General features: G+C 44.6%; 1 long non-coding RNA gene across 3 annotated transcripts in view; it reads right to left on the bottom strand.

Moving 5' to 3' along the window:
• Positions 1 to 4564: 4564 nt before the first annotated feature.
• The window catches only part of LOC115265136 (uncharacterized), a 91789-nt gene continuing 71369 nt past the window's right edge, over positions 4565 to 24984 (bottom strand). For 2 of the 3 annotated variants that reach the window (XR_009998011.1, XR_009998012.1), the window contains exon 4: positions 11377 to 24086. This is a non-coding gene — a long non-coding RNA (uncharacterized LOC115265136). Of the gene's footprint in view, positions 5648 to 11376; positions 24087 to 24984 lie in introns of those variants that run through there. The other variant, XR_009998013.1, reaches the window with a different exon arrangement.

Raw genomic sequence — 24984 nt, 5'->3', positions numbered from 1 at the left:
TCGATCGGATTGAAACTAAACCAAGACGAACGTATGACTTTTCAAGTTTAGCAAAACTGTTTTTGTCCAGTAAACCTTAAAGATTGAACCCTTGAAAGGGTCCCAAACGGACCGAAACGTTGGGAAAAATAAAAAAAAAAACTAGTGTTTTCCATTCCCCTGAAGACTGCGAAGCCAAACTGTAACAGTACCATAACCTCAGTCGTATCCCCGAAAGAACCTACTAGAAAGGGTACAGTTGAGCAAAGAGATTCCCTTTATAAACTCGGCTTACAAGATTAAGCCAGAGTGGAATCCTCAGGATTCCAGAGAGGAATCCTCAGGATTCCAGAGAGGAATCCTCAGGATTCCAGAGAGGAATCCTCCTCAGGATTCCAGAAAGGAATCCTCCTCGGGATTCCGGAGAGGAATCCTCCTCGGGATTCCGGAGAGGAATCCTCCTCGGGATTCCGGAGAGGAATCCTCCTCGGGATTCCGGAGAGGAATCCTCCTCGGGATTCCGGAGATGAATCCTCCTCGGGATTCTGGAGAGGAATCCTCCTCGGGATTCCGGAGAGGAATCCTCGGGATTCCGGAGAGGAATCCTCGGGATTGCGGAGAGGAATCCTCGGGATTCCGCAGAGGAATCCTCGGGATTCCGCAGAGGAATCCTCGGGATTCCGCAGAGGAATCCTCGGGATTCCGCAGAGGAATCCTCGGGATTCCGCAGAGGAATCCTCGGGTTTCCGCAGAGGAATCCTCGGGATTCCGCAGAGGAATCCTCGGGATTCCGCAGAGGAATCCTCGGGATTCCGCAGAGGAATCCTCGGGATTCCGCAGAGGAATCCTCGGGATTCCGCAGAGGAATCCTCGGGATTCCGCAGAGGAATCCTCGGGATTCCGCAGAGGAATCCTCGGGATTCCGCAGAGGAATCCTCGGGATTCCGGAGAGGAATCCTCGGGATTCCGGAGAGGAATCCTCGGGATTCCGGAGAGGAATCCTCGGGATTCCGGAGAGGAATCCTCGGGATTCCGGAGAGGAATCCTCGGGATTCCGGAGAGGAATCCTCGGGATTCCGGAGAGGAATCCTCGGGATTCCGGAGAGGAATCCTCGGGATTCCGGAGAGGAATCCTCGGGATTCCGGAGAGGAATCCTCGGGATTCCGGAGAGGAATCCTCGGGATTCCGGAGAGGAATCCTCAGGATTCCAGCGAGGAATCCTCAGGATTCCAGCGAGGAATCCTCAGGATTCCAGCGAGGAATCCTCAGGATTCCAGCGAGGAATCCTCAGGATTCCAGTGAGGAATCCTCAGGATTCCAGCGAGGAATCCTCAGGATTCCAGCGAGGAATCCTCAGGATTCCAGCGAGGAATCCTCAGGATTCCAGCGAGGAATGCTCAACATTCCAGCGAGGAATCCACACAATTCCAGCGAGGAATCCTCACAATTCCAGCGAGGAATCTTCAGGATTCCAGCGAGGAACCCTCAGGAATTCAGCGAGGAATCCTCAGGATTCCAGCGTTGAATCCTCAGGGTTACAGCGAGGACTCCTCAGGATTACAGCGAGGAATCCTCAGGATTCCAGCGAGGAATCCTCAGGACTACAGCGAGCAATCCTCAGGATTCCAGCGAGGAATCATTAGAATTTCAGCGAGGGATCATCAGGATTCCAGAGAGGAATTCTCAGGATTCCAGAGAGGAATTCTCCTCAGGATTCCAGCGAGGAATCCTCAGGATTCCAGCGAACAATTCACAGGAATTGTCAGGATTCCAGTGAGGTGTCCTCAGGATTTCAGCGAGGAATCCTCAGGATTCCAGACAGAGAGGAATCCTCGGGATTCCAGCGAGGAATCCTCAGGATTCCAGCAAGGAATCCTCAGGATTCCAGACATAGAGGAATCCTCAGCATTCCAGACATAGAGGAATCCTCAGGATTCCAGAGAGGAATCCTCAGGAATCCAGAGAGGAATCCTCAGGATTCCAGAGAGGAATCCTCAGGATTCCAGCGAGGAATCTTCAGGATTCCAGCGAGGATTCCTCAGGATTCCAGCAAGGAATCCTCAGGATTCCAGCGAGGAATCCTCAGGACTCCAGCGAGGAATCCTCAGGATTCCAGCGAGGGATGCTCAGGATTCCAGCGAAAAATCCTCAGGCTTCCAGCGAGAAATCCTCAGGATTCCAGAGAGGAATCCTCAGGATTCCAGAGAGGAATTCTCCTTAGGATTCCAGCGAGGAATCCTCAGGATTCCAGCGAGGAATTCTGCTCAGGATTCCTGAGAGGAATTCTCCTCAGGATTCCTGAGAGGAAACCGCAGAATTCCTGAGAGGAATCCTCTTCAGGAATCCTGAGAAGAGTCCTTAGGATTCCTGAGAGGAGTCCTCCTCAGGTTTCCTTGGAGGAATCCTCCTGAGGTTCCTTAAAGAAATCTCAGGAAGATTTTCGAGGATCGGATCGTCTCTCTTGTTTGATCTAGATTATTTGAAGCTCAACCGCGGAAAACGCTTTACGGAGCCAACGCTCTCTTTTTTTGGTGTTGTTACAAAAAGGTTAATGTGTTCATTAGTTTACTGATCAGTACTAGATAGATGCCAATGCACTCGTCTCATCTTGAGGTTGAGAGTTTACATTACAAAGAATGGACATAGTGCGGATTATCTCTCTCAAAAAATAAAAATTCAGAAAATCTCTCAAAAAAAGAATTTCAGAAAATCTCTCAGATAAAATCCCAATTGTTGACTCTCTGAAGGAGAATTGCAACACTTTTCTCTCTAAGAGAGTCTTTCATATTCTTGACTCTCTGAGGGAAACTCTGGCGGATTGTCTCACTCACGGATAATCCAAAAGATGCTCTCTCCTAGAGAGTATAACATGATTTGTCTCTGCCAAAAGTCTAGAAAACTGCCAGTCCCACGAAGCTTGCCAAGAATGTTCTCTCCCAGTGAAAACTCTGAAAACTGTCACTCTCAAGTAGAATCCCAAAGATTACCTCTCTGTAGGAGAGTACCATGGATTGTTCTCTCGGAGAGAAACTCAAGAATTGAAATCTAAAGGAGTACCTCTCTCAGGATAATACCAAGGAATGTCTCTCTAAGGGAGGATTCTCAGGAGTGCCTCTCTGGAACACTTCCGCGAATTGTCTTTCCCAGCGATATGTCTAAGGATTACCCTGTGTTGTCTCTTTCAGAGAGAATCGCAAGAATGGCATCTCCTAGGGATCGTCTCTCATAATTTCAAGAATCATATTTCTCGTGAAAAACAAAAATGATTGTCTCTATCAAATAGAGTCTCAAGAATTGACTGTCCCGGAGAATCCCAAGGTATGGTTCTACCAGTTAAAATTTGAAAGGTTGTCTCTCCCAAGAAGAATCCCAAGAGTTGTCTCTCTCAGAGTAAAGCTCAAGAATTGTTTCTCTCATGACTCTAAGATAATCTGTCAGGGAGAATAACAAGGATTGGCTCTCTAAGTGCGAATCCCACAGACTTGTTTTTTTTTTCTCTGAGAGAATTCTTATAGACTCTCTGAGCGGAAATCTAACGGATTGTCTCTCTTATGAAGAATCCTAAAGATTATCTCTTCCAAAGAGAATCCCATGAATTGCTTCTCTCTCAGAGAGAATTCCTGAATGTGTCTAGCCAAGGGAGGTTTCCAAGATGTGCGACTGTGAAAATGCTGAGGATTATCAAGTCCTGAAAAAAATTCAACAATTGTCTCTCGCGGGGAGAAAGCCAAAGGTTTTTTTCTCTCTCAGAGAGAATCTCATAAGTTGTGTCCCTCAGGGTGAATACCGAGGATGGTCACTCAAAGGTTTATGGGTTGTCTCTTTCATCAGTGAGAATCCCAATGTTTGTCCCAGGAAGAACTCAAATGATTGTCTCTCTCAGGCAGAATACTAAGGGTTGTCTCTCTCAGTAATAATCTCAAGGATTGTCTCTCTCAGAGAAATTGACATGCACCCTTAAATGAAACAACACAGCGCACGAGTAACTTTCACGCAGCGAGCAAAAAGACAAAGCATTTTTCACTCATATCTGTGTACGACTGGATCAACACAAAAAATGTACTGATCCGGTGTTACCCAAATCTGCGTGAAAATTCTTTTGTCTTTTCGGTCGCTGCGTGAAAGTTACTCGTTGCTCTGTGTACATCGAGTTCTGCGTGTAGGTTTTTAAACTATGAGAGAACTAAAATGATTGCCTCTCTCAAGTGCAATCTCTAGAATTTTGTCCAAGGTCAATCCAATATTTTGCGCTTCAATACATCTGATATCACTTGAGGCTTAGCTTGTACCGTTTGATGGTTAATCGATAAGATTTAATGCAATTGCTCTCAAATGGTACAAACATTGATTTTTAAGAAGTTTGATTCCTACCAGAAATTGAACTTATTGAGGCAGGTATGACTGGCCGAAAAATACTCTAAGATTGTTCTGAGTTGTCTGAGAAAAATCTGCCTCAATCTACCTTTTTTGAAAGTCATCTGATACAATAACTTTACAATTTTATCGTTCAATTGTCAAACTAAACTTCAAATCACTGATTGCTATGTTTTGACGCTTCACAGTACCACTCACTTCTCGCACTAGTTGATCAACAACCGGAAGTTACTAAGTACTTTGTTGGATAAACAAATCGATTCGCAACCCAAACTCAATTACTGTCCCAATCGTTATCGGTAGGTATTAGTCACAAACAACAATACAACAATAACCGATGCATACAATTCGACAAATTGCTACGGCACGTTCCATTTTAGGTTTGGATTTGTGGTTAGTAAAACTAACAACCCACCAAGCTAACTCGATTCCAATAATGCAAATAATGCATCGGGGACGATTCTAAATTGCGGTTCGCAAATATTTACACGCGGCCGGCGTGCATTTTGGATGCAGCTTCATGTCCCCAGAGGGTGGTGGCAACCAGTAGCGTCCTACCCCTCACAGGTGACAGTTGCCAATCATGACGCGTCGCGTCACTCGACCACTGGTCCGCAACTCGCAAGAGCAAAAAGCAACGCTTACTGCGATTCCGTTGGGGTCACGCACAGTCAGTGGTTCAGCCGACATTGTTGAGGTTCTGAACCCCGTATCTACAGGGTTTTTACGCTCGTAAGGTTGGCAACGGGTACTGGGAACTGGGGTCGCGGACCGAGGGGACTATCAAATTTATAGAAGTTATGGTCATAAATTGCTTACATTTTTTTTTGGTTACTGGCCAAGCGCGTAATGGAGAGAGCCAACGTAGTCATCGGCACCGGGACCGCTTTTATTTATGGCCGGCGGACGGTACTTTCGGAAAGGAAAGGGCCCACTACACACTTATACTCTGTCGACGCGACGCTACGTGTAACCAACAAACCGGCAAGAATCGATTTTGGGCTCGGGTTCGAACGGCCATCAACGCTTGGCGCGCGCGAACCGTCCCAAGCGTGGAGGATAATAAATTTTGCTTTTATTGCCCTTTATGACTTAATTTGTAACGGGGTTCGAGGAGGGCCCGGTCCGTTCGCTCCTCCGCAGTCAGAGTGAGAATTTGAACGCTTTCGAAGTCAATTACACGTCCCCCATCGCATCGCCTGACAGGGAACGCGCGGGGGTGAGTGTACCTCATCGTCATCCCGGCCGCCAGATGTCAGCTTGCGAAACATGAGATCACCGCACGTGTTGCACCTGCAAATGGAAACAGAAAACGAAAACCACCATTAGAAGAGAGTGCAGAAGGCAAAAGGCGTAAACAAATATATCAAATTAATCGTAGGGCATGCTCGCTCAGGTCGTAACACATATGGACAGATATCAACAACATCAACCGAAACAATAACAACAACAACAACAACTGTGTGAGACATCGGAGTCATGTGGGCAGTCGCACGGTGCGTCAAGTGCACGCTGCTAAGTAATTGAATTACTGCACTCACTCCAATCGACTTGTAACGCGCCCGCGAAGAGCCCCCCGTTCCGCTGTCAAAGCGCCGCGTCGCGTCAACCTCGCACGGCGAAGGGAGTCATTTTGCACAAGAGACGAACCAGCCAAGGGCTGAAAGTCTCTCTAATAAAGACAAATCAATCAATCAATCATTTTGCACAGCATTACTGCTGTTGCAAGGGCAATAACAATAAATTAGAGCTGATCTTCGCGAGGAACGCTGGGTGCAAAGAGGTCTCGCGCCCGGTTACGCGCCGGTTGCGATTATTTATAAATCAATAACAATAAATATATTTATATGGCGGAAAACAACCGTGGTGGTGCGCAGTTATGCGCGGAAAACGGTGGCAGCAAAACTACTTTAGCCAATAGCCGCAGCCGTCATCAACGCCGACGAAGCCGCGAAGCCGCTGATGATAACACAAGCCTACTGCGCTTCATTTCATTTGAATGCGACCGTTGAAGCGTAAAATTTCCCTAATCGCGGCACTTTGTTTCACGAAGACGATAGCGTTGTTTACCATCAGGGATAGATTAAGGTGCGATGACACCGGACAACAGTGGAGTGAAAGTTTGCTTCGTGCTGGTGAAGGAATGTGCAACTGATTAAAGAGCTTACGAAAACTGCTGATGAATCGTTGCTTTTGGGAACAGAAGTGATCAGATTCAAGTACTTAGATCAATATGACCGAAAGTCGATCTTATCGATTAACGGTCAAACGATATAAGTCACGTCAGTCAATAATATCTGGTTTTCTATTCATTTCATGAACCGAGTTTGCATGTGACGACCTGAAATGCTGAAATACCAAACTTTCTGCGAATTGTTATTAAAGATTTCATCTGCATTAAAGCTGACAAACATCACCTTAATTCCCTCATTTCAGCAATGCAAATCTGCACTTCCGTAGCAAAATATTGATTTTTCACAGGCTGGTTTTTCTTGGGTTTTTCCCATCCAAAAAACGCTCTTTTCGCTCTATTCATTCGCGAGGACGCGACATGATTTTTCACATTCACGAATCCATCATCCAGCATTTTGTCGGATCATTTTTGCCATTGCCTCGCAATTTGACAGGGCTCATATTCACACAAACACCGTCACACATACACTTATTCCGGTTGGTGAATGCAAAAAAAAACTGCGGCTCTTTCACTCAATCTGTTACCGCTCACTTTTGCCTTCTCCCATCGTTGCGTTCCTCCGCATCAGCGATACAATCAAAAAAATATGCATCCAGAGACCGGGAACGCTGACTGGGCCCATACTCTTCCGTCGTCGTAGGTCGTAAAAACCGTTACCCGAGAGTTCCACGCCCTCGGTTCACCTGACCACGTAGCTACCATTATCAGTTCCGTGGTGGCCCGTTAGCGACTTGAATAATTTATTCGAGCTCCACGAGTGCGAGTGCTGAATCCATCCACTTGGACACTAGGGATCGGGAACGATACCGATTCCTATTCATGGCGCGTAACCCCTCAGCCAAAAATTCGACGGTGACCATCGCCACCACCACCAGGCGTAGTAAAACGTAAAACTATTATTATCACACACAAGCTTTGAATGTGCGATGCGAGTACCTTGCTAGAGGGTACGTACGTAGATTCCGAGATTCGCTCAGTTCGGTGAATCAACCGCGGTGTGGAGCGCTGAGCCAAGTACGTCAAGATACGTCTGCCTAATTAATTAGACCCCTCGTTCGGGTGACATTTCGCGCCGCAGCACTAACCAGAGTGACACCCGGGCCTGCTTAGTGCTTATAATGCAGTGAGTAATGGGTGTGAAGCGAAAGGGGGCCTCACCAGCTTCACCGGCTAATAACTAATGCAAGCTTATAGCGCGAAAATGAAACGTGAATGTCGCCGAACGAGTGTCTACCTACGACTGTTGGCAGGGATCTATCAGAGACGGGACAGCGGTTGATGCGAAAGTGATCGTTTACGCGTCAAATCAAAGTCGGCGTTGAACGACCACCACAACCAGCTCAGTTTTTGATAGAGACTGACTCGTCAAATTGACTGTTGATCGATAAGATTTGCTTGACCTTCTGTCAAACAACAGCCAGACGTCAGATGGTCAGACCCTGATCATACTACGACTAAAGTGTTTCGAGTATACCTAAGCGACGAATACTTGTCGATTTGACTGGTCTCTTTCTCGATAACAGAAAATCGACTGTGTCAAGTTTCTCCGTTTTATTCTTGCAGGTTCATTGTCTACAACTAGTTGTGTTGTTTGGTTTGACACCTTATCGTTTAGCTGTCAGTTGACACAATGCAGATGCAGGATCGGTTGGTACCCCCAAAAAAGTAGAACTTGATTGACGGACCTGTCCTCAGAATGCGTTTGTTTACATTAAGCAATTTGTGAACCTAGACGGCAATTTTCATTGAGACAGAATAGATTTCATTCCCTGTGGCTCCCTGGCAGAAGGTCAAACGACAATAGGTACTACGAGTTGGTTATTCTACAGCAAGCACTCAGTAGAATTTCATTTGCTGCTCTTTTGGAAGACAACAAACGGTCTGAAACAAGGCTTGCTTCGTTTGACAGCTGATCGATAAGATTTGTTTGACCTTCTGCCAAACAACAGCTAGTCGTCAGATGGTCAGACCCTGATCATCCACTGAATAACTGACACTGAGGAAGATTACAAGTGGTAGTCGAAATACGCGAATCTGTCAAAGGATAAGTAATTTGTGTTGTTTGTTTTGACATCATCATCATTCTTATCGATCAAGATTCTTATCGATTAGCTTCAGTCGACACAATGCAGATGCAGGATCGGTTGGTACACACAAAAAAGTGGAAAATGATTGACGGACCTGTCCTCAGAATGCGTTTGTTTACATTAAGCAATTCGTGAATCTAGACGACTATTTTCATTGAGGCAGAATAGATTAGATGCATTCCCTGTGGATCCCTGGCAAAAGGTCATACGACAATATTACGAGTTCATTCCTACAGCAAGCACTCAGTAGAATTTCATTTGCTGCTCTTTTGGAAGACAACAAACGGTCTGATACAAGGTTTGCATCGTTTGACAGCTGATCGATAGGAATTGATCGATCTCCTGTCAAACGAGACAATCCGAACGTCAGTTCGTTTGATCCCTGCCAGAAACTTCTAAGGTGATTGTGGCCGCCAAACTATCGACGATGCACGTGATTGATCGTTTATTTGTCAAATTATATCGTTTTCACGCAGGTTGAAGCCAACGGACAAGCGTGAGTCATTGTCGCGGCACATGTTATTCAATAGGGTCACTGCGGCCAAACTGACCGGCGTCAGCGTCGTCACCACCAAGAAATGAATTTTAATGCGTTCTTATCACCCATTACCACAGCAGCAAAGCCGCCCCGAAGTAGCGTGTGGTATTCCGGGGTTCTCGCATTAGTCATTACGTTTCACGTACCGACCGGCTACCGTCGCCTAATGCCTACGTTTCATTAATATTCTGCCTGGTATTAACGATGCGGAAACATCGTCAATCGGACAAACGACAGGTAGTGTTGGCAGAGCTGAGAACTGTGTATTTCGGAATTGGGAAATCAATTTCCGGAAAGGATTACGCGTTTTAATAAGTGACTTGGAAGTTTTGACAGTTAAACGATAAAAACGACGTTGCTCAGATTTCAAGTCGAAAACTGTTTTCCCCAAAACAGGGTTTCTCAGTTTCTACGGGCAATTCGAAAGAACAAGCTCGGAATTTTTTTCAGTAAATTCTTTATTTAGGGCTCAACCACCATCAATCTTGACGGAGCCGAAATCATTTCCTTAAAAAAGTGTAGACCTAACTCAAGAGCCAGACAGAAAGTTCATGATTCTTACTCAAGTTCGAGGTTTCGACAGCTACAACAGTGCGGGATCCTCGATGGAAACTACTGAAAGCCTTCAAGCACTAAACTGATAAAAACCAAGATTTTTGTAAAACATCAATGAAAGCTTCTGGAATATTACAAGAATTTCAGGTTCACTGGTTCACACGAGGGTGCATAGCTACATTGAAGATTCAAAACTTCCTTAAAAAAATCTAGTTTTGAGTTTCTATTACGGTTTTCTGTGTTTAGGTGGTTTAGTGGCCTACCACACTAATTAATTCAGTAGGCCACACCCTAGTGAGAAACCGTACCGCCATTGATGACAAAACGTTGCTAAAGCGAGATTGAGTGTATTTGTAAAGTAGTTTTAAAATGTTTCCATGAATTGCATTCTCCAATTCATGGAAAATTCTTCGATTGTTGTATGGAGTGTGTTACGTTTGTAAATAGTTGTGAACTTTTTGTCAGTTAAATTTCTATTTTATACTGTGGTTTGTGCATCTGTCCCTGAAATTGCATGTGCATTTGTAGTGCTTGAAACATTTCGGGAGCGATCCAGTACATAACAAGGCAAGTCGTCCCCTAACACGGACATCAAATTGTTGGCGGTCTGGTGTTGTTGCCCGAATCTCAGGATGCCCCCTTAGGATTAGAAATTCCTAGACCAAACACAAGCTATGTAAGCAAGTAAAACTGCAAACTAAAAGCCAATCCGCCAGAAGAAATATGATTAGATCACAGACAAACAGACGTAACACTCTTCAAAACGGCTTGGCACATGCATTTAACGATCAATTCATATTTCATTTGATTTGCGCGATCGTTCCACCAGATGCGCTAGTGTTTGATCGCTTTGACGTTTTCCAGTGTACACGTTGCTGAATGATGCAAATGAAAATTATAGGCAATTTGTGTAGTAGTGTGCGTGTCAGAAAAACGTCAAATCCAAATCCATCATGGCCGACAGTGTCGCGCGCGGTTCTACCAACAGGTGGCAGTGTGCTCATAATGACATCGGGCAAAAGTTTTTCATGAATTTCCTCTGAGAGTTACGTCTGTTTGTCTGTGATTAGAGGATTGACTGATGGACCAAGAACAATAATGAAACCTCGTCATCCTGAGATTTCACTTCGTTATCTATTTAAATAACTGGGCACAGTTGATGTTATGTGTTGTGTGCATTTGTAATGTTCTATTTTAGTTTTCGTATCTAAGTGCCCAAACGTGGAGCTCGATACGGAAACTAAAATACGCATTTGTAGGGTTCTGTTAATTGTTGTCCTTATTGTGGTACCCATCGGGAGCACAATGCATTTGTAGTGTTCCGCTCAATTTTTTTTCCGTTACAAGGGTGCTCATGGGCGCAGCCATCTTCCAGAATCAGAAGACTGGCCAGAAGTAATACAGGCGTTCGTTTGAGATGCCACCATCAGCCCTGTAAGTCTCTGTAGTTACTTACAACTGCATAAACGGAGTGTTCTCAAGCTTTCGACTGATACAAACCAAGATTATCTCAAGAAATCTCAATAAAGGTTTCAGCAATACTACAGAAACGTCAGGTGGAAATCGTCAATATAGTTTCCATACGGGCCCAGCGTTTACCGGAAAACGAAATAATACGCTACGAAAACAGGCTGTGGCGTACTGTGAGTTCGCTAAAACGACTCCACCGTCGTTAGAAAGCGTTGTTGTTGTAAAATGTGTAATATTAAATGTATTTATTGTCAATAAAGTTTCCATACGGGCCCAGCGTTTACCGGGAAACGAAATAATACGCTACGAAAACAGACTGTGGCGTACTGTGAGTTCGCTAAAACGACTCCACCGTCGTTAGAAAGCGTTGTTGTTGTAAAATGTTAGTGTACAAAACTGTACGTAGGCTACAATTCCAAATCGAACAGAATAGAACATGGACACCTACAAAACCCGCCCCACGTTGTGCGCCATTATAATGGTAAAACGATGGAGCACTACAAATGCACATTAAAATATAACATATTATAGTGGAACCTTACAAATGCGTAATAAATTAGGACATCACAATTGGACAATTACAACAGAAAACATAAATGTTGCTCTATTACCCTATTGGATAACCATTTCCGATGCCAGGATGACGAGGTTTCAGAAATTTTGTTGGTCCATCACTCAATCCTGTAAAAGTATTTTATATGGCTGGTTGCCTTTCATAGCTTGCATTGTCTAGGAAATTCTAATCCTAAGGGGGCACCTTGATTCAGCTTTCAATACGAGACGTTAACATTCTGATGTTCCTGTTAGGGAACGATTCACTTATTTGATAGATGATTTTTGCCCGAAATGGCCTGAATGTATGCTATCACAAATGAGATTGCTCAGATCCCATGGTGTTCTTTTACTCCAGAGCACTATAAATGTACATTATATTAAGGAACATGTTTACCAGTTAAAATAACACTTGTAACAACTTCTTCCAGAATTCCCTGTTTCGAGCAGCTTCAGCAGAAAATCCTCTCAAATTCGAATGTCCAAAATTAATCTAAGAGCCGGACAGGAACATGAACGGAAATTTCAGAATTCCTGGTTGAGTTCATGGTTCTGAAAGTTTGAACAGAGCAAAAACCTCGTCGGATACTTCCGGCTGAGTGCAGCAACCTATCGACATCAGGAAACTTTCTCCAGAATTTTGAATTGCCGGTTGCTCAGTAGAAACTTCTCTGATTATTCAATTGCCAGAATATATCCAAATGTCAGAGAAAAATATCAACAGAAACTTCAGAATTCCTGCTGAAGTTCGAGGTTCCGGAAGCTTCAACAGTACGGGAACCTCGATGGAAACCTGCAGTAACTTCGAAGTTGCTGAGTAAAGAGCAGTGTTTCCAAGTTATAGACGGATATGAACAAAGATTTTTGTAAAAATCTCAAAAAAAAATCTTCTGGAATATTACAGGATTTTCTGGTGCAAATAGGAACTGAAGTTTTCAAACTTCTTCCCAAATTCCCAGTTTTGAGCATTTACAGAAGAAAATCCTCACATTTTTGGAACGTCCCACAATAAATCCTAGAACCGGCCAGAAATATGAACAGAGCGGGAACCACGATGGAAACTTCTGGCTACCTGAAGCAAGTTCGACGTAACTACTGGAAAAGTAGTACCTACTTTCAAGTTGATTCCGGATGTCGTAAAAGGGAGATTTGAGGATTCTTAAGGAAAACTTGAGGTTCTGACAGCTCCCAAGACTGCATAGGTTCGTCCGTACGAACAAGATTTTGGCAAACACCTCAACGAAAACCTTTGGATTGCTGAAAGAACCTTCGAATATCTGAGAGTTGCATAGTGGAACATCTATCACTTCGTCGCATACCTCATCGGAAACGTCCAGTTTCCTACATTAGCATCGTGACTCCGGTGATCACAGCCAAACTCAGTCATAGCAAACCTCAACGGAGCTTTTGGATCGCAGTGTTTCTCATTAGTCCCTGTAGAAATTAAAGAACCAGGCGAAAATATGAGCGGAAACTTCAGAACTCCAGCTTTAGTTCGAAGTTCCGGATGTTACTCAGACAGAACACCGAACACTTCAGTCCAGGAACCTCGTGGAAGCTTGCGAACTATTTCAGATACCTCATCGGAAATGCTTCCTAAGTTTCCAGGTAAATTTCTCCAGGAGTCTCCGAGAATTTCTCTAAAAGTTTTCCAGGAATCCCTCCCTGGCTTCCCCACGAATACCATGGAAATTCTTTAAGAACCGAAGAATTCCTGCAGCATTGGTGGTAGAATTCTTACAGGAATATCCAAGGAATTGTTCCATGATTTGACTGGAAATAAGTACATAAACTATCCGAAAATTCCTTCCAGAACTTCCATTAAATTCACAATGCATGGATCTCTCAGGATTTCTCTTGAATATTTCCCGGTTTTCACCGAAATTCCTCAAGAAGTTCCTCGGATTTATTTCCAAGAGTTCCACAAAATTTCTTTCAGAAGATGCTCGGGAATTCATCCAGGAGTTATAAATTCCTTCAAGAGTTCCTCAGAAATTCCTCTAAAAGTTCCTCGGGAATTTCTCCAGGAGATCCTCGGGAATTCTTCAAGGAATTTTGAAGGAACTTCTCCAGGTGCATGACGGGAATTCTTCCAGTAGATCTTTCGGAATTCCTCCTGGACTTCTTCGAGAATTCCTCCAGGAGATCTATGAGAATTCCTCTGAGAGATACGCGGGACTTCCTACAGGAAATCCTCGGAAATCCACGGGAATTTCAGCAGTGCTTTGGGAATTCCCGCAGGACTTCCTCGGGAAATCGTCCAGGAGTTCCACAGGAATTCCTCCAGGAGTTCTTCGGATATTGCTCCAGGAGATCCTTGGGAATTCCTCCTGGACTTCCTCGAGAATTCCTCCTTGGGAATTCCTCTGAGTGATTTGCGGGACTTCCTACAGGAGATCCTCGGGAATTCCTCCATCAGTTCTTCAAAAAATCCTGCAGGAGTTTCAAGGCAATTTCTACAGAATTCCCCGAGAGTGTATCTTGGAGCTCCCAGGAAATTCCTACATAAATTATCCGGAATTCCCATTCAGAATTTTCACGAAATTTACTTCAGAAGTCTAAGTCCCCAGATTAATTTCTAAGAGATCCACAAGAAAAATCCGGAAATTCCTCCAGAAGATCCTCGGGAATTCATCGGCAATTCCTCAAAGAGTTCTTCGGGAATTCCTCCGGAAGATAGTTAAGAACTCCTACAGTAGGTTCTCGGAAATTCCTCTAGTAGTATCTCGGGAATTCTCCAGGAGATCCTCGAGAATTCTTCCAAAAGTTCTTGGGATCTTCTACTAGGAGTTTTAAATGAACTCTTCCAGAAGTGTCTTGGGAATTCCTCCAGGAGATCTTCGGGAAATCCTCTAGCAGTTCCTCGGGAATTTTTTAGACATTCCTCCAAAATTTCCTCAGGAATTCCTCCAGAAGTTCCTTGGATATTCCTCCAGGAGTTCTTCGGAGAAGTTCCTTGGATATTCCTCCAGGAGTTCTTCGGAGAAGTTCCTTGGATATTCCTCCAGGAGATCTACGGGAATTCCTGCAGGAAATCTATGGGAATTCGTCTAAGAGATCCTCAGAAATTCCGTCATCTCTTCATCATGAATTCCTGTAGGAGTTTGCAAGAAATTTCTATAGAAGTCCTCCTTGGAGATACTAGAAAATTCCTTCAGGAGTTTCATTTCAATTTTTTCAAGAGTCCGAGTATTTCTCCAGGATTTTCCTGGAAAATTTCATGCAGAATTTCCATGAAATTTAATTCAGAAGCTCATCAAAAACTCCTTCAGCAATAATGCATGGTTCTCTCCAGATAGTTTTCTCCATGTTTTTTCCGGAAACTCCTAAAGAAGTTCCTCGTATTTATTTCCACGAGGTCTTCAAAGAAATCCAAAAATTCCTCCGTGTACCTCCTGGAGATTTTTTGGGAAAATTATGGAGAAATTCCCGAGGAACTCCTAAAATAATTCCCGAGGAACTCCTAGAAAAATTCCGAAGAACCCCTATAGGAACTCCTGAGAAACTCCTAAAGGAATTGTCGATGAACTCTTGAAGGAGTTCTTGTGGATCTCCTGGAGGAATTCCTGAAAAACCCCTATAGTAATTCCCGAGGAGTTTCAGGAGGAACTTTCGAGGAACTCCTGGAAGAATTCTCGAGGAAGTCCTGGAGGAATTCCGAGGAATACATGGAGGAATTTCCTAGGGACTTCTAGAGATATAGCCGAGATACTCTTGCAGAGGTTTCCGAGCAACTCTTGGAAGAACCTCCGCGGAACCGGTGAAGAAATTCCCAAGGAACTCCTGGAAGAATACCCGAGGAAATGTTGGATGAATTCCAGAAGAAGTTGTGGAGAAGTTCACGGAGAACTCCAAGAGGAATTCCCGATAAACTCCTGGAGGAGTTCTCGAAGAGCTTCAGGGGGAATTCCCGAGGAACTCCTGAAGACATTCTCTGTAAAATCCTGGTGGAGTTTGCGAGGAGCTCCTAGAGGTATACGCGAGAATCTTTTGAAGAGATTTCTGAAGAATTTCTGAAAGAATCTCCGAGGAACTCGTAGAGAAATTTCCGAGGAACTCTTGGAAGAATATCCGAGAAACTCGTGGAGGAATTCATGAAGAACTTCTGGAGAAATTCCCGAGGAACTCCTGGAAGATTTATAGAGGAGCTTCTGGAGGAATTTCCTAGGAACTCCTGGCGGAATTCCAGAGGATATCCTAGAGGAGATTACTAGGCACTTTTGAAGAAATGCTCGTCAAACTCCTGGAGGAGTTCCCGAGAAACTTCTGGAGGAATTTCCAAGGAACCCCTGAGGAACTCCTAAAAGACTTCTTGAAGATCTCCTGGAGAAGTTTCCGAAGAACTCCTGGATGAATGTCTGACGAACTTCAGAAGGAGTTTCCGAGAAACTCCAGGAGGAATCCTTCAGTAGAAGTTCTCAAGTTGAGGAACTCCAGTAGGAGTTCTCAAGTTGAGGAACTCCAGTAGGAGTTCTCGAGGAACTCCTTGAGGAATTTTCTAGGAACTCCTTGAGGAATTGCTGAAGATCTTCTAGAGGAATTCCGAAGAAACTCCGGAAGGAATTCCCGACGGTCCCCTAAATAATTTCTCGGCAAGCTTCTGGAAGAATTTCCGAGGAACTCCAGGCGGAATTTGTGAGGAGCTTATGGAAGAATTTCCGAGGAACACCTGAAAGAATTTCCGAGAAACTCTTGAATGAATTCCTAGAGAAATTCCTGATGAAATCCTAAAGGATTTCCCGTGCAACTTCTGGAGGTATTCCCGAGGAACTACAGGAGAAATTTTAACAGGCTTTCTTGAACAAATCTTCGAAAAAAAATTGCGTAGCTCTGTTTGAAATTTATACGAAGTTCTCGTGAGAATTTCCAGAAAAAAACATTGGTAATACTTACGGCTGGATTTCTACAGTAGTTGCGTGACAATGGTGACCTTCCTGACAGTCTTCAAAGTAAAAACAGGAATCCTCCACTGAGCCTTACTACTAAACGCGACAGTCTTATGCGGAATGGTAGGAACCATGCGCATAATTCGGACTTCAGAAAGTTACTGATACTTGCGAGGGGAAGGAAACTATAAACGTGTTTACCTAAGCTCACATCTCACAAGTACTAACAGCTAATAGAAGTATGATCTCTTATTGTAACTTGTCGTCTCCATTTAGAAGATTCAAAGGAAACTTTTGGGTTCACCGTGGTACACGGTGTATTGATTGACATGATAGTTGTCTCGATTACGAGGGGTATTAGAATGCACGAGATTCCGACGCTCACATAAGTATTCCCAAGAATTCTCAGGAAACCATGACGATTTTTTTGGGTTTTCGACAATAACCTTAAGGTTCCAGATCAGGTACAGACGAGATCCAAGAGTTTGGTAGAAACCTAAATGTTAACACGGGACTTGCAATATACTGCCGCAAATATCATCGGAAGTATCTGGATTTCAACAGGAAGCTCTACCAAGACTCAAGAAAACACTGAGGTTCTGTCAGTTCCCTAACCTACGAGAAATTCTCAACGGAAGATGAGCTCAGATCGTACAGGATTCCTACAGAACGACAGACGTCTTCTTTCCTTTCGTTTCTGATTTAGTGCCTCCTTGTTGTAGTTCCGGATGTCACGGCAGAACAATACTCAAAAGACTCAGCAGAACCGTCTGAGTACTTGCCTTGTCGTAACATAGATTTAGAAGATTCAGCGCAAACTTCTGAGTTCACGGTGGTTCATGGTGCATCTATTGGCATGAAAGTTGTCCCGATTACGAGGGGTGTTCAAATGCACGAACCGGAAACGTCTGCGTTTTTACAACAATATCGAACTTGACGTCAGTCTTTGACAAAAGCATTTCCAAGAATTCTCAAAAGAGCTCGACGAATTCTTTGGGAGGTCTAAGAAATCCAAAAGTTCGGTAAAACCGAGCTTCCGACTTTTCTCTTGTATTTAATAATTGTTGCTCACATTCCGTAAGTCTGGATGATGAAATAAAATTCAGATTCCAGAAACATCTTTAAGATTTTAGCTCTGTTTAATAACCTCATTTTCCACGACGAACTTCCTATCAAATACCGATTAACCTAGATACTTCCATCCACTTCAAACACCGTATCCAACCCTGACCACTGCTGCACTGCCTCCACACTTCGCAAGAAAATCGATTTCCTCCTGATGTCCACCGAAACCGTCTTTAATCCCTAACCCAGAAAGGTCAAAACCCGTCGTAGTCGTAGAGACGGAAGTCAAACAACAACAAAAAACGACGCAGTTCGTCAATAGCACCAGCCATCGCAAGGTAACGAGGCCAAACGCGAAAAGCAATTCCATTCGGATTAGCCCAGCGATGCTGCTTGATGCTTGATGGACTTATCCCACCCCTACTTTCCAGGGCATGGATGCCATCAAAGTTGGGGACGGGGTAATCTGTTCGGTCAACATCGACGACCCGAACTCGGACCGACGACCGGTTGAAATCGATTCCGCCGTCGCATCGCATGTCAAATCAGGAGGACACTCTTGTTTAAATTTTTGCGGTTTGACAACGATGACCGTCAATGTCATCGATGTGACAGCGAAACCGAGGGGACGACGACGCGTGATTTGTCAAAACGAGGGGGCTATCGCATTTCACGCATCGGAATGGTCGATCAGATCCGTTCGTTGGTCAGCCAGCGCAGTCATTACCGAGCTAACCGCTAGAAAGAGCGCGGAGCACAGTGTTTAGCCTATAATTTATGGGTTGCTTTGTTATAGGGCCTTTTATCTCATCCACGAACGACACGAAACACGACGGAGAAAGCATTTCGATGCGTGGAAAGCCCCTCGTTCGCTTTGTTATTGTTGTCGGTCGCGTCGGTCGGGGTTGCGTGACGCTCCGCAAGCCTACTCGGATGAAAATTCCCGGTTTTTTTCTACTTCTCCAAAGTTTCTTTTATTATTCAAAATTTGTTCGAAATTGATTGCGCGCGGCAATTTAAGAGTTGGAGAGTACGGACGGGCATCAGCTAAATTCAAATTAGTCCCGGCCAATATATCTTCCGTTCCGTCCGCGCTCGGTTGCGTGTCCGTGTGTGTGGAGAGGGCTTTCTCCACGACGGTGACGGCGACACCGTCGTCGTTGGGAGATTATCAGTTTCCTTTTCCCATTTTCTACGAGTTCTAGAGCCCTAATCACCAGCGGGCTCGGGCCTCGAAAAGTTGGTCTGGCCTGGCTGGAGTTCGTTCGTGTTATTGAATTTTAATGACGTGAGGTAACCGATTAGAGATCTTCGGGTCGGTTTATCTGGACACGGCGAGAGTAAATTTAAATATTTTATAGTTTGGGAAAGGCTCGTAAATTCAGTTGGCTGGAGCGAGGGATCCCGATCCCGAGCGAGAACCGAAGGAACCAATCGGAGAATGGATTAAGGCAATAAAAATTTATTGGACAGGTTTTTTTTCGTCGGGTTAAATGATCCCTCTTGACGTAAGGTTCCTCCATTCTTCGTCTTCCAAAAAAACGTCGTGAGAAGTACGGTAGGAAATTTTCGGGGCAAGTGACAATATCGAACGAACAAGCGAGTGTGGTTGTGTGCGGTGTCACCTTTCATCCAGAGAGGAAGTCATCCTTTCGCGCAGACAGCTGCCCTTCGGGATGAAATCGATACCCTTCACTTGCTGCTGCTGCTCGTACGAAACAGTGATTTGTGTGTGGGAAGACCTAGAATCTAGAAATTCCTAGAACACACACGCAGCAAGCGTTGAAGAAGCTGTCCCGCATCATACTAGTCGACGTCATTGTCGATGTCGAAGTTGTTGTTGTGGTTGTTTTGAGGTTTCCCAGCTGTCAACGGTGATGCCGCAAAACAGTGACAGCAGCTGCTGCTGCTGCGGTGATTGATGTGTGAAAAGTTTCGACTATGCGGAGGAATTTGTACGGGTTCGGAACTTCCTCGTTGTTTTGTTCTGTGTTTGCTCTCGAAGAGGGGTTAATTGGTGCTCGGTGATTGAGTGAAAATCGTTGGATTCGCATTCGGGGTAAGTACAAAACAATGCAGTATGAGTGATTCCCGTCTCTGTCAATCTGTCAACTGTCGATCTGTCAATCTGTCAATTAAAACGAGCTGGAGATCTTCGCGTCACGCTTAGATATTCATAGCTCGGAAATTGTTTTCGCTTAACAAAGCTCCACGTTGAGGCGTCAACGTACTTTCCGAAGCTTCTGACAATCGGTAATAAAAATGTAAATAAACCACTCCCCTGTCTGCGCGAAAAGTATAAGAAAACAGCTCAACCTACGGCGGCAGCAACCGGCAGAGATTCTCTCGCCGTGGGGACAACACAAATCATAAACCTGTTTCGCAGCAGGGCGGGACGGACGGAAACCTGCTTCTTCCTAACCTCAAAAGATCGCAATGACACGCGCGTGCGATCGTCGTCGTCGCCGAGGAACTGGTTCCTCCCTGGAGAGAGCCCGAGCGTATGGAAACGAGTCGCCACAAAATTTATGCTTTTGCGTCGTGCAAAATATCACATCTACCTGCCAAACCGAGGTCAAAAATCGATAAATTTATGGGCGTCCGTTGCGTCGTTGGTCCGTGATTTATAGTTTCCTTCTCAATCATCCTCAGCACTTCAAAAGTGGACAAAAAGAAGGTTAACGACCCACTTGAGGGAGAGGAGAATACAAAGCGACAAATCCCAAAAACAAACAAAACCAGTAGCAATGACCCCGGAGACCCGAAAACAAGAACAAATAACAACACACAGTGAGCAAATTGTGCAAGAGGGCAAGAGGGACCTCCTGGCAGCAGGGGTCCTCTGCATTTCAAATGAAGAGAAAAGGAAACGACTCCGGAGAGGAGGCGACTGTGCCTTTCTTTCCGTTCGCAGTTTTTGCTTTTTTGCCTTTTTCGTTACAGTCGTAAACTGTCATTGATACAATTGTTTACTTTTCACCCGGGCGGTTCGATCGGATCGGAAGCATCGGCAATGAAGGGGTGTAGCTAGGGTTAGAAACGAAGGAGGTCGGAGAACTTCATGATTTTTTTCCAGAAACTTTTACCGGTTTTTCGTCTTTTTTCGGATTTTTTTAAATATTTCAACTTGGGTAAACTAGTGTCGCACCCCTCCCTCTGGTCACAACATTGTTCACTAAACCCATGAACTTGTCCACGATGACGTCACACGCCAACTGACAGCATGCTGTGAAACGGTAACTGCGGGTCTTGTTTATCAAAATCACTGCTCACATCTTGCATCCGGCGAGATCCGGTGAACATCCAGTGAACTTTCAATCGCTAAATGTTCATGAATATGTCATTGCCCTAGGGGCAAGACACTGTGCAAACGAGAGTAACTCTGAGAAATTCTGAGTAACTCTTTTTACCAATGATCGACGAAATTTGTCGGAAAGCACCCCTAAAACTGCAAGAAAAGCGGAATATAGGGCAATATTGTTTTGATTTTGCGATGAATCTGGCAACACCCAAACAAAAACGGGAGCAATCCGGAGAATTTCTGAGCAACTCTGTGAAGAAAAATGTACTCTCCAGCACAGTGTCTTGCCCCAAGACAGTGCCCGCATTTAGAGAAGAAAAGGAGAAGCAATCCAGCGGAAAAATAAGACCGTGGATCAACTGATTATATTGCGCATTGCGCAGTTAAAAGTGCGACGAGGAAGTGCGGAATCTCAAATAAAAGTGCGATTTGGTGTCAGATCGTTTCGGTGTCTTCATCGCACTTATTCATTAGCTCGATGATGCAATATCGCACTTTTATTTAAGATTCCACACTTTGTCGCAGTCCAGTTAGCAATGAAATAAACTATACATGACAACATGACTGACGTTTATTGTGCATTCCCCGCTGTCGGGCGTCAAAGTTATAAGCTACACACTTAAATTAAATCGCCGACCTCAGCAAACGGATTGACGAGAATCCGGTAATAATTTTTACTGAATCTCGTTAAAAGTTTTACCGAGATGTCGTTAAAACTTTGCCGAGATCTCGGTAATCCAACTTTTTACCGAGATCTCGGCAAAGTTCACCGAGACTCGGTAATGGTTTACCGAAATCTCGGTAATTTTTTTTTACCGAGAATCAGTAAATATTTTACCGAGATATCAGCTGTTGGATTCTCGGTTAACCATTTACCGAGATCAATTTCTGAATTTAAGCGTGTATGAGCCATTTTACGAAGTGACAACAATGTTGACGGGTTATTGGACACTACCTCCTGTCGAAATTCATTCATAAAATCGGCTCGTAAAATGGACTACAGTAGACGTTCGATAACTGCAACATGTTTACGTTTCACTTAGCGAACGGAAATCCGATAACTGCAACGCCTGACAGTGTCAACAAGCCATCAATTGACATAAAATGAACGAAAAATTCACTCGACTGTTCATTAGGGCTAACATGGCGCACCATTTTGACGTTTGGCGGTGCGATAACTGCAAATTTGTTGCACTTACCGGACTTGCAGTTAAAAAGCATTGCAGTTAAACCGTTTGCACCGACCGAACGTCTACTGTATTGCCCTTCAGGTGCACGTTAATCTAAAGCCATTCGCGCACGCTAAGACAAATGCATTTGTTTACGCTACGGTTATCCAGCATTTTTTTAGCGTAAATGGTCACCAGAATTCTGCTAACTTTCTGATAGGGATCAGCCAATTATGACGTTTGGCTGGTGTCGTTTGGTAGATGATCGATAAGATCGATCATCAATGTTATCGATTAACTTTCAAACCACACATGCCAGACGTCAGATCGGCCAATCCTTACCAGAAAGTGAGAAAAATTCTGGAAGAGTTCAAAATACATTGGTATTCATAAACGATACAAGAAAAAATCACAGCAAACTTTGTTAGAGAATTTCGGAAGACATCAACAAAAAATTCACTCTGTGAAAACATCCAAAGAAATCTTATGCCCTCCCTGACTACACCCCATGGTGAAGAATATTGTGTCTTATTGTGTCGCAGTCACCATTGCTGCGCGGCAGTCGAACAAAGCGCAAAAGGAAAGATCGAAGGTCCCGCGACTTCCAGCCAGGATCCCCGCATCTCTCGGTGTGCTCTTTAGGAAGGTATTAATAATCGATAATAAAAACATAAAGAAATTAAAATGTATTAATCGGAATCTGCCCATTGTGTTTCACGGCGGTTGTGGCGGCGGCGGCGGCGATTGTTGCCGAGTTTCCTTTTGCGATTCCGGACGAGCGGAGTTTCTCAAGCGCGGGGACAAAAAAGGAAATAATGGACGGCCGCAATTGTAAAGCAATTTGACAGTTGCTGCGCGGCGTCCACTGCACCGGTGTGTACGGAGCTGAACTGAGAGGGCAATGAACGATCTCGCCGTCGCCGCGCACGACGCAACGCAACTCGTAGCGCTTTGGTCGCGACTCGCGAGCAAAATATTTACATTCTCGAAAAGTGAGCCGAACGAAGCACTTACTTCGATATTTACATTTCATAAACGAACGTATATACGGCCGATTCGGAGCGTCGAACTGGCCGGGATTCTAATCGCGCCGCACGAGAGCGAGGGTGGATTGAGACTGGAAGCGCAGCGTAAACAAAACGCCAAAACGAGTGTAAACACATTGGACGAGGAGCTGCTGAGAAAGAAGAAACAACAACTTCAAACAGTCGTAAAAGCAAAAGTTTTTTCGGTAAACTATTCCGTTTTCGGAAATAACGACGACGGTCGGTGATCGTTGGCCCTTTTCTTGGCCAAAGGAGACGGACGGGGGCGGCAGTTGTGTAATAATAATAAAAAAGTAGAATTAAACTCGAATATAGTAATAACAATCAAAGAATTAAAATAAATACATGTGGTGGAATCGTAAAGCAACCCGCGTGGATTCGAAATGCGTGAGTTTCATGGCATGCTACCGCTAAGTACTGACAGTTGGCAGGGGTGGGGCAGCACCAGGGTTGGCCTTATTTGATCTAACAGAGCCACGAACCCGCGTGTGTTTTGAAAAGTTTGGTCGCCGTTTAAGGCGCGCGCGAGTGGGTGGATGCCATCCGAGCAACCCATCGGAAAGCATATGCGTGAGAGTTTGAATAAACAATAAGTTAGTGGCCGAGAAATGGAGAAAAGTTTCTCCGCCACCATGAGACCGTTACACGAGAGGTGGAGCCCGAGCTGCACCCGAGCTGCAAAGATACGGTAAAGTTTGTCTTTGTTCGTGCGTTGTGTTGTGTGGACCGATCGTAAGCAAAGCCATTCGTGCAGTCGTAAATTGTTTGGAAGATTTTATCGTCTTTGGAAGTGAAATGTAAACAAAGTTGCGTTGATCGAGTGTTTTTCGAAAACATACCTGTTTGACAAAGGACGGTAAACATCAGATCTGAAAATAGATAGAAAACAAAAGACGTTAGATTCTTCGATTATTCTCTCAAAAAGTACAGTAATCTGTCTTGACCTAGTCAAGGTACGCGCGTACACCCCTCGACCCCCATCTGTCAAAATTCATGTATAATCCCCCGCACCGAGACACATTGCCGTTGTCGCACCCAGGGGGTCCATCAACCCGCGCGCAATCATACAACCTCTCGATAAACATCTACACAACAACAACAAGAGACGAAACAAACTTTTTCCCTTCTCTTAACGGCAGCAACAACGAACAATAACTCCCACCACCACCACTGCCGCACCGTGCACACCGAAATTATGTCAGAATTTATTAAAGATTTTATTTTTATGATTTATTCAACTGAGCGTAAACGAAACGTTCAGAGACCTAGTCGTTTTCCCTATTCTTCGTATTCTTCATCCGCGGCTGCGGCGTGGTAGTGGCCTTCTTGGATGCACCGCACAGCTTCATTTCGCTTCATGGCCTACTCCGTTCGACTGCCACCGTTTTTTTGTTTTTTTTTTTGCATCACTGCAAAAGTCGTTTCGAGCAAATTTGTTTCGCTTCTCGGTCCTCCGCACCGAAAAACTCAGAGACTCGCCCGCTCCGTAATGACCGCGTGGTCCCTACTTCGCGGTCTTTGACATTTCCTTCACTACAAATGGCGATAAGAATCCCCAATCACTACACTGTGGAACCTGCCTGATGTAGATGCTCGAAATGTGCAGCAGGGCTCGCAGTCGTTGCGATAAATAGTCGAGCGAGAGAAATCTTCGGTCCTGCCTGCAAGGGACACTGACACGGAGGTTCGAGTGCGAAGAAGTTGGATGAAGCGGGGTCCAAAAGAGGGAACAGAAGCCTTTTTTCGTCGGTGGGAATTTAGATGCAC

The sequence above is a fragment of the Aedes albopictus genome, chromosome 2 (assembly GCF_035046485.1).
Source record: "Aedes albopictus strain Foshan chromosome 2, AalbF5, whole genome shotgun sequence".
Taxonomy (NCBI): Eukaryota; Metazoa; Arthropoda; class Insecta; order Diptera; family Culicidae; genus Aedes; species Aedes albopictus.
The sequence above is the reverse complement of the archived record's forward strand: the minus strand, read 5'-3'. Positions and strand labels throughout refer to the sequence as shown.